This window comes from Babylonia areolata, chromosome 7 (assembly GCF_041734735.1).
Source record: "Babylonia areolata isolate BAREFJ2019XMU chromosome 7, ASM4173473v1, whole genome shotgun sequence".
Taxonomy (NCBI): Eukaryota; Metazoa; Mollusca; class Gastropoda; order Neogastropoda; family Buccinidae; genus Babylonia; species Babylonia areolata.
Genome location: NC_134882.1, coordinates 32,124,855 through 32,135,948, shown reverse-complemented (window position 1 = coordinate 32,135,948; position 11,094 = coordinate 32,124,855). Strand labels below are relative to the sequence as shown.

Genomic DNA, 11,094 nt, shown 5'->3' with positions numbered 1-11,094 from the left:
CAGAGCCTGTGGTTTCTAACTGGGCTTTGCTCTCATTCCAGCAAACAGAGCGACTTTGACGAAACGTTATGGTCACCCGAGAAATTTACGCATGTACTGGTACTAAAAAAAATAAAAATAAAAACAAAAAATAAAAAATTAAAAAGCAAAAACAAAAACAAAGCAGCCTGTAGTTGGAAGTAAGCACTATTGTAGATTTGACTTGACTGCATGTTACAATGTATGGAGTCACGATAATGCATTGATCTATTTACTTAGTGAACAGTCACTTCCATTTGTTTCTTTTGTCAACGCGCATGTGAAGGCTGAAAGGAGAAGACGACTTGAGAAAAACAAAGAGAATGGGGGAAGAAATATAGACCTATATATATATATATATACGTCAGCGATACAAATGAGGAAATTTCCATTGCAATATTTCCAAAATACCCGAACGAGACTGATAGTATCAATGAATGACGCTCCCCGGCTCTGCCATCTCAACGGGGGTGAAAGAAGAAGAAGAAGAAGAAGAAGAAGATGATGATGATGATGATGATGGTGATGGTGATGAAGACGAAGAGAAGAAGAAGATGATGATGAAGAAGAAGATGATGATGATGATGACGAAGAAGAAGAAAGAAAGAAAGAAAAGAATGCGAGATGTACTGACAGAAAGTAGCTAGGGTTACTCTAAGCTGAAATGCGTCCTGAGCATCACACGGGACACTTTGTAATGTGAACGAAAAGGAAAGACAGCCACCCGTGAAATCTTGTGAATTCTTTGAGATCACTTCCTTGCTTTTCAAAAACGGAAGAAGCTTTACCACGCAGGTTAATGTTGACAGTTGTTGGTTATAAACTGGTAATTAAGAGACTGTGAAAGATGATCTGAAAATAAATCTCAGGTGAATGGGCCATAAAGGCAGAACACGAAAAGGACCAGACGACATGCAGAGAGAGAGAGAGAGAGAGAGAGAGAGAGGAAAACAACAACAACAACAACAAAAAACCCAGCACGTACAATGACGAAGGCAATAGAAATGGGGGAAAATTTCAGAGGACATTTTCCAGAGAGCGGGGAAAAGTTTTAACTTTAGGGAGGCCAACACGCCTCCAAAAGACACGCAAGACAGATCGTATGGCAACCGAATGGCCTCAACTTGACGGGCGAGATAGCCGATTAGTTCCGAGTTCGAAACTTTACCACTGACGATCGATGGTTTTTTTTCTCTACCTCCCAAGTCAACATACACGCAGACCTGCCAGTGTGTGTGTGTGTGTGTGTGTGTGTGTGTGTGTGTGTGTGTGTGTGTGTGTGTGTGTGTGTGTGTGCGCGCGCGCGCGCGTGTGCGTAGGGTGTGTGTGTGTGTGTGTGAGTGTGTACTGTGTGTGTGTGTGTGTGTGTTTGTGTGTAGAGAGAGTGTGTGTATGAGTGTGTATGAGAGAGAGAGAGGAAGAGAGAGAGAGAGAGAGAGTGTGTGTGTGTGTGTGTGTAAGTGTGTGTGGAGGGTGTGTGTATGAGTGTGTATGAGAGAGAGAGAGAGAGAGAGAGAGAGAGAGAGAGTGTGTGTGTGTGTGTGTGTGTGTGTGTGTGTGTGTGCGTGCGCGCGCGCGCGCGCTCGCTCGCTCGCTCTCTTTCTCTGTGTGACCTGACAGTTTGAAACTCACCTTCACCCCCTCAAATACCCCCACCCCCCACCCCACTGTCAACAATACCTCACGTAACTTCCAGCCTATGGTTACGTGAAAAACGCTGTACACTACGGACTGACACACACGTCGTGAGCATGCCCATAATCTTTCTGTCTGTCTCTCTGGGTGATCTGGACTTTCGAACTGACGGTCCGGGGCTGAAATCTCGCCAGTGACGCTTTGAGAAATAAAAGGAGATAAAGGTTTCTTTCCCCTGCCTAAACAACCTCCCAGGACAATGTACGTGTTCATGTGATCGTGTGTGTGAGGCGGGGGGGACGGGAGGCGGTGGAGGGCGAGCGGAGGGCTGGCGAGTGGGGGTGGCAATCTCTAGCCGTGAGTGACAGAAACAAATCCTTTCCTTGAGGACTATTAAAGTAATGGGGCAAACGTCCAGTCAGTTTCCACAAGTCGAGTTGCGACCGCAATCTTGTACCTTCCTGATACGTACTGCATGTGATAACACGGAATCCTCCGCGTTACCTGAATCTCTACCCCCCGCCCCCCCCCCCTCTCCGCTCCTCTCTCTCTCTCTGTTGTGTGTGTGTGTGTGTGTGTGTGTGTGTGTGTGTGTGTGTGTGTGTGTGTGTGCGTGTGTGTACGTATGTATGTGTGTCTGAGTGTGAAATCTCTCTCCCTTTGTCCTCCAACCTTCTGTTTACAGATTGCCCCCGCCCCCTTTTTATCTTTCTTGATAATACCTTCTCTCTCACGCATCTTACAGCTCTTCAACCTGCAGTGAAGCTTAACACGATGGACTGTGGTGTGACTCGTTTCTCTCCCTCTCCTTGGTGGTGTGTGTGTGTGTGTGTGTGTGTGTGCGCGCGCGCGTTTGTGCGTGTGTGTATGCGTGTGACTGTATGTACGTCTGAGTATGTGTGTATGTGTTTGTGTGTGTGTGTGTGTGTGCGTGCGTGCGTGCGTGTGTGTCTGTGTGTGAAATCTCTCTCCCTTTGTCCTCCAACTTTCTGTTTACAGCTCACCGCCCGACACCTCCCCCCCCCCTCATCGCCTCTCTCTCTCCTTGGACAATACCTCATCCCCCCCCTTCCCCCCTCCCCTTCCACACAGCTTTCAAGCTAAACTGGGCCGAGTGCTCAGGCTGGGGTCACGTGGTGTGACTGGCTACCACTGTATCCATCTCTATGCCTGACGTGGCCGGTGAATGAGAAAGTCTAGCACCCCCACCCCCTCTTCTCTCTCTCTCTCTCTCTCTGTCAGGTGACTGAGAAAGTCTATAGTCATGCAGCAAGTATTAGCAGTACCCTGCCCCAACTGCAAACCGGTTACCATTAACCCTTTCACCGCCAGTCAAGTTAAAGAGTGCAAAGTTCCCTTGTGCTATAAACACTGATAATATGGTGTCTAAGAGTAGCTGGGGATGCCCCCCTGTGATGTGTGGAACATAATATGACCTATACTACCACCGATCGCAAGGAGCAGTAGGTTCATGGATAACAGACCCATGACCTGGTCACCCTTCAGTGACATGGGTCCTCTACCTAGCTGCTGCATAAATGGGAGTTTGGCAGTGAAAGGGTTAAGATGAGGGGTGTAGCTGAAAGGTCTGACGTCCAGTCTGTTCCAAGTAGTTTCATATTATATCTAGATCAATCACTATGCTTACGTACCTGTCTGTAACAAATTATTATTTACAATATAGTAACAATATAAGAATAGAATAGAATAGAATATGTCTTTATTACCAAGTGTACCGGGGTCACAAGGAATATTGGGGGGTGGGGGGGATAGTACATAACAAGATACGAACATAAATCAAAAATCATACACAAACAGATACAGTAGAAATTAGGATACATACAAGTGCATATCAATATAAAAACTTGTGCATACTCACACATGCACGCACTGCGCATGCACTGGGCACACACACACACACACGTTTGAACAGAAGCTGCATATTACATGTGGATGGGGCTGATGACTAGATCTTTCGGTAGACAGTTGTTAGTTCCACAATTCTATTTATCACACTGGATTTGTTCGAGACAGGTCATTGACTGCTTTGGGGAAAAAGCTACTGGCAAAGCGATTGGTTTTCGTCCTTATACTTCTGTACCATATAATACTATTATAATTGTAGTATTACTCCGTAGTAGTAGTAGTAGCAGCTGCAAACTCTTCAGTAGTAGAGGTGGCAGTAAAAGTAGCGTAGTTATAAGAATTGTAGTAATACTCAGTGGTAGTAGCAGAAGTAGGTTCAGTAGTTGCAAACTCTGCAGTTGTACTTGTAGAGGTGGTAGTAAAAGTAGAATAGTCATAATTGCAGTAATACATCGACTGGTAGTAGTAGAAGTAGGCTCAGTAGCTGCAAACTCTGCATGTGTAGAGGTGGTAGTAAAAGTAGCGCTTGGGGACAAAACAAATAAAGACTTTAAACAGTCCCTTCGTTGCAGTGTAAAATACCATGGGTATTATTCAGTCAACGTTTCTAAAACACTTTATTTTTTCCTTGTCAGAGCTTCTAACAAATTTCTGAGAATTTCAATGAATTCTCCACATCATGATTTTTTTTATTTTCCAGCTGGGGGTGGCATGTCATTCCAGTGTTGGTAACTGAAAGGTATTCTTCAGTTACTCTTCAACGTCCTGAACGTTGGACAGAAAATGTTTGTATATGATCACCTTTGTGGAACTGTCATCTGTACTGATGAGAAGAAAAAAACAAACTGATCCCTACACATGAAACTTTTAAAAGAAATTATTCCATGATGAAGTAATCATCATGACTTTTACAGCTATTCGTAACATGGTTAAAGGCAAACTTCACAGAACAAATAAATCTCCCGGCCACTAAGTTAAGTGCCACGCATAATTCACATCTTCCTCCCCACTGAATGACATCAGGAAAGGTAGTGGACATTGTATTTCCTTTAATCTCTGACAGCAAGTTCTGTGATTTGACCTAACAATAATCATAATCAACAGTACGCTTGGTCAAAAATAGGTCTGTGCATTATGGCTAAGTCTGAATAGTGGACATTGTATCTCCTTTAATCTCTGACAGCAAGTTCTGTGATTTAACCTAACAATAAATTTTTCTTTTCTTTTCTTTTTTTTTTTTTTGGCTGCCCCATCATCTGCACCATTTCAGTGGCATTACTCCCACACTGCTCACTTCAGATTCCCCCATACATGGCACACCCGGGTTTGTCTGTCACAGTTTCAGTGTCGGCAATCCACAGGGAGTAACAATAATCATAATCAACAGTTTGCTTGGTCAAAAATAGGTCTGCACATACTGGTCAAGTCTGACTCTGTACAAGGGTTCAAGTTCAACAACGGACTGAACAATAAAAAAAAAAAAAAGCAATACATTATAATCTACAGAGCTATAGGCATGCACATCAGTACAGTTTCTGATTCATCATAGCATACTTCTTTTTCTTCTTCTTCTGCGTTCATGGGCTGCAACTCCCATGTTCACTCACATGTACATTAGTCGGCTTTTATGTGTATGACTGTTTTTACCCCGCCATGTAGGCAGCCATACTCCGTTTCGGGGGTGTGAATGCTAGGTATGTTATTTTTCCATAACCCACCGAACGCTGACATGGATTACAGGATCTTTAACATGCATATTTGTTCTTCTGCTTGCATATATATATATATATATATATATATATATATATATATATATATATATATATACACACACGAAGGGGGTTCAGGTACTAGCAGGTCTGCACATAGGTATGTTGACCGAACGGAAAAGATTGGAAAAATCTCCACCCTTTACCCACCAGGCGCCATTACCAAGATTTGAACCTGGGACCCTCAGATTAAAAGTCCAATGCTTTAACCATTCAGCAATTGCACCCAGCAATTGCACCAATCAGTTCTCTTGGTCAAAAATAGGTCTGCACATTACTGGTTAAGTCTGACTCTATACAAGGGTTAAAGTTGAACAACAGACTGAGCAATAAAAGAAAATTGCAATGTATTAAAATTTACAGAACTATAGGCATGCACATCAGTACAGTTTCTGATTCACTATAGTATTTTTGATTGATTGACATGGATACTTATATATAGCGCCTATCCTCGGTCGAGGACCAAGCTCTCTAAGTGCTTTACAAACAGGGTGTCATTTGCACTTGTAACAGGCTGACTACCTGGGTAGAGCCGACTGATGGCTGCCACTGGGCGCTCATCATTTGTTTCCTGTGTCATTCAATCAGATTTCAAGCATGCACACATAGTGACATACACACTCAGACAGACATGTAACATTTTATGTGTTTGACCGTTTTGTTTATTTACCCTGCCATGTAGGCAGCCATAGTACGTTTTTGGGGGTAGGGGCGTGGGGTTGGGGTGCATGCTGGGTATGTTCATGTTTCCATAACCCTCCAAACGTTGACATGGATTACACTTACAGGATCTTTAACGTGCGTGTTTGATCATCTGTGTGCATATACACACGAATGGGGTTCAGGCACTAGCAGCTCCCTTTACCCACCAGGCACTGCCACCAAGATTCCAACCCAGGACCCTCAGATTGAAAGTCCAGTGCTTTAACCATTCGGCTATTGCGCATGATTTTTGGCATGATTTATGGGTTAAAAATTTTTTTTAAAAGCTAGTGACTAAAAAATCATCAAAATTTATCAAACTCAATTTTTTGTCTTTTTAATGGGGGTAGACTGGGGTTGAAGGTTCTGACCGTATTCTTCAAACTGTAACTGAGTTGAACAGATTTGTGCAACAAAGCAGAACTAAAAAATATCTTGTGAAATATATTTCCCTCCAACAGCTAGGCACACTAGCGCCCAGAGAGTAATTTTATACCACTGAAAATAAAAACATGCCCTTCTGAAGCACATTCATGAGTCTAAAGTTTATGACTTGACTGTTGACAAAGCCCTGAATGTGTTCTGCTCAAGAAGCTTATATCTGTCATGTAGTTGTGTCAAAAAGCTCCCCTAAACCTTTTTTTTAATGTGTGATTTACATGTTTAAGTGAGGTGGTTGGGTTGTCCAGGGGATTATTGTGTGTGTGTAAAGCCAAGGGGTGTATGGGGAAGGTTTAATAGGAGGAGTGCACACATTCTCAATACTATTGTCGGACTTATCAGCTTCGCAGTATGAAAACTGTAACAGCTTAAGGTGAATGGTGTTGTTGGGAAATCTGTGTTACTGGAGTGTGGCATGCAGGATTATTGAAAACTGTGATTTGTAACTTTGAACAGTTTTGCTGGAAGGGGACAAATGAATGCTATTATGAAGGAAAACAAAAAAAAATGAAACTGGAACAAATACTGAAAAATTTTTAACTGTTGGCAAAGCCTACGTGCACACAAGCATGCACATGTGCATGTATGTATGTTAGTGTGCTCTTTCATGTCATGTGTTAATTACTAATTGCCTGTATTATTAAATATACATGTGTAAATGTGCGTGCATGCATGCGTGTGTGTGTGTGTGTGTGTCTCTGTGTGTGTGTCTGTGTGTGTGTGTGTGTGTGTGTGTGTGTGTGTGTGTGTGTGTGTGTGTGTGTGCAGTATGAATACTGTTCATGATGGACGCAACAGCCGAGTGGTTAAAGTGATGGACTTTCAATCTGAGGGTCCCGGGTTCGAATCACGGTGACGGCACCTGGTGGGTAAAGGGTGGAGATTTTTACGATCTCCCAGGTCAACATATGTGCAGACCTGCTAGTGCCTGAACCCCTTTCGTGTGTATATGCAAGCAGAAGATCAAATGCACACATTAAAGATCCTGTAATCCATGTCAGCATTCCATGGGTTATGGAAACAAGAATGGACATACCCAGCATGCACACCCCGAAAGCGGAGCATGGCTGCCTACAGGCGGGGTAAAAACGGTCATGCACTTTTGTAAAAGCCCACTCGTACATACGAGTGAACGTGGGAGTTGCAGTCCACGACTGAAGAAGAAGAATACTGTTCACATATGAGTAGACCTGGAGTGGAAACGAGAGCATGTTCTGTACTGTTCATATGAAGAGGAGGAAAAGCAAGGGGGGTGGGGCAGAGGGTGTGTGCATGGGGGGGTGGACGGGGTGGGGCAGGGGGGGATTCCCTGTCTTGCAAACATGGCATTCAACAAACTTATGTTTGACATGCATAACATAACTTTGTGCGTGCAGTGAAGGATGGGATTGGGGGGAATAACAGACACAAAATTCATGGGTAATTTTTGTAAATTGATCTTATTTCATGTTGGTCAAACAAATTTTAATACTATTTTTAAATATGTGTATGTGTGTTCTTTCTTTCTTCCTTTTGTTTAACTTTCTTGTTTGACGTGCGCAATAGCCGAGTGGTTAAAGAGTTGGACTTTCAATCTGAGGGTCACGGGTTCGAATCTCAGTAATGGCACCTGGTGGTTAAAGGGTGGAGATTTTTCCGGTCTCCCAGGTCAAGATATGTGCTGACCTGCTTGCGCCTTAACCCCCTTTGTGTGTATACACAAGCAGAAGATAAAATACGCACGTTAAAGATATTATAATCCATGTCAGCATTCGAATGGTTATGGAAACAAGAACATACCCAGCATGCACACCCCCGAAAGTGGAGTATGGCTACCTACATGGCAGGGTAAAAATGGTCACACATTACACAAACCAACTGATGGACATACTAGTGAACGTGGGAGCTGCAGCCCATGAATGCACAAGAAGTTTGAACTTTAAAAAATGAACAAAATATTTTTTAAAAGATTCCTTACCTAAACATAAGTGCTTGCCAGTCATACACTGATACAGACACACAGCGAGAGATTTAGACTAGTTAGACAGAGAGACAGATAAGTAGGGAAGGAGAAATATTCTGTATGAGAGTAACGTGGTTATGTTGGTAGGCATATTTAAGAAACTAGTTTTCGTATAATTAGCTTAAACCCAGTCACACTACAGATGGAATGATATGCAGATAAACAGAATGCAATACATGAAACATATGTACGTACATTCACTTACACTTTTAAACATAATCATGGTTAATACAGACTTAGATGCAATACATACATAAAACAAAATTTGATTCTTTTGGAAAAGGCATCGCGAAACAACAGAAAGGGTAGTACATCAGTTTTTAAAAAACATGACAAATAAAGTTCATGAAAAAAATTATTATACCCTTCCATCGGACAGAGCTTTACATGGGACTGGGGTTTTTTTTTCCCATAAGTTTAATATTCTCTGAGCTCTGTCTTGCCAGCTTTTATACAAACTCCTGTATCTCTTCTTTCCCACACACTGACAGGCACATGCAGTCACATTTTGCCCAACATATTATTATCAATAGACCAGGTGCATCTAACTTTAATAGTTGAAGAAAATGCCAGTAAAATCTGATCAGCATGCTATTGTACCTCAGTTTTCTTACTCCTTGGACTTTTCATAAAACAGTAACTGCTTTCTCCACCATTAGTTTAACGAAGACTAAATCTAACCAAGTCATCTAACTTAAGATTTTAAAACTATCAAAACAGGCAATCAGGACTCATCGAATTAAAAGTGAGTGTGAGCATTCACGAATATGGGGCAATAAACGTCACGAAGTAACTAGTACTTACAAAGTATAACGAGCTGTCAGACTCCACAGGATAAGAGATTTCGAAAACAAACAAGCGCGCCCACGTGATGACTGTAAACAGAACACGGGAACACCGCGCCCAAAGTCAACACAATCTGTGTCGTCTGTCCACAGCTGAAACACACCCAGGTACTACAAACTGCTGAGTGTAGCGTAAAGAGAGTAACCCTGGCTCACTGGTTTGTTTGTGGTGCACAAAGAACCCAAAAAGTTTTGAACAGCTTCTAAGAACCGCGAAGAACTTTGATACTCGCTATGCACTGAAGTTCAAAGTACTTCTCACTTTTGCCAAAGCGTCGAGAGTTGGCCGAGAATCCCGGACTGAGATCTGACCATCACACGTGCCCACTCCACGATGACCCACAGCTCGGGAATGAAAACAATGTCGGTGTGTACGGTGTTACCTCCCAAGAGAAGCAACGCAACCACCAACCAACACACCGATCCCCCTATTACACTCACTACACAGTTAGTTGAGCTGAACAAGCGAAGACGGAACGAGCGAAGGGAGATAAGCCCCAGATAAGAGTGAAGTTGCCCAGCTTTATTATCACCTGGCTGCCTGATGGATGTCGGTGTGGCTGCTAACAAGATTAGCATTGTAGCGAAGGACACGCGAGTGGGGCTGTCCCACCATTCCTCGCACGCGCCACTTTTCTTTCATTCCTGTCTTTCTCTTTCACTTCCTTCAACCCTCGCCAACGCTCCTTTTCCGCACCGATCGACGCCAAGTGGACACATTCACTGATTCGGAATAAAGCCGGGGATTCTTCTCACGGCAACCGACACAACTAAACTTCAGTTTAGTCGCTGACTATAACACAACCATCACAGTGATTCCAACTTTTACTTCACTGACACACACATGAGCGAGAGAGAGAGAGAGAGAGAGAGAGAGAGAGAGAGAGAGAGAGAGAGCAACAGAGACAGAGAGATTCACTTACATTGGAAATTTGTCAGGCAACAAGGAGAGAAGAGGCGGGCTGGCCGTGTACTCCAAACTCACACATCAAAACACGGGACTGTAATCCCTCCCGACTTCTTTATCAGCTGTATGGCTACCACCACCGATCCCACCGACCCTTGGATCACGTCGTCCCGAGATCCCCCACACACAAAATCGAACCCTGGGACAAAAACACTTCACTGCCAGCGCCGATCTCCAACTTCAAAACATTTTTTTTCTCCTCCACACTGCTGCAAAGCGAAGCCGTTCACCACTTTCTGTGATCAGTGGACGACTGGGGGTATCCCAGCTGAGTGAAGACGCGGAACAGGCATAAGCACCGAACAACACACTCATGCACACACAACACACCACTTGCACTCCCAGTACACGCTGATTTCACGCTGGCTGTGCTCCTCTCCCTCTCTCTCTTTCTCTGTCGTATCGCTCACGTCTGACCCAACCCCCACTATAATACCGCCAGTGGGCGCCCGCGTACATACTTCACAACACTCCGTGGGCTGGGTGAGTCCATTGTACAGCGGTCAGGGGGTGGCAGGGTGTGTGTCGTTCGCTTGACATGTGGACCCAGAAGAGTGCGCGCAGGAAGGAGTGGGAGAAAGGGGCGAGAGGGGAGGGGGAGGGGGAAAGAAGGGAGGGAGCCGATGATAAAACAGCGAAGCTGAGAAAGAGCTGGGACAGGGCAAGGCGTGCGACCACCAAACAAAGCCAAAAGGAGGAGGGCAGGGAAAGCGTGCTTCCCAACACAATGCCGCCACCTCTCACATCATAGCCTTCCTTCCTCCCTTCTCCCATCACCGCCACTCGTTCAAAACTCGCCTGTCTCCCTCCTGTGTGAAATCATATTCACACAACCTGAAGATTTTTAGT

At 44.0% G+C, this 11,094-nt stretch overlaps 1 protein-coding gene across 1 annotated transcript in view; it reads right to left on the bottom strand.

The window, feature by feature from the left end:
- The window catches only part of LOC143283826 (uncharacterized), a 63,836-nt gene extending 53,198 nt beyond the window's left edge, over nucleotides 1–10,638 (bottom strand). The window contains exon 1 of the mRNA XM_076590200.1: nucleotides 10,202–10,638. The gene's annotated coding sequence lies outside the window, so the exon portion shown is untranslated. The remainder of the gene's footprint in view (nucleotides 1–10,201) is intronic.
- Between the last annotated feature and the right edge of the window lie 456 nt (nucleotides 10,639–11,094).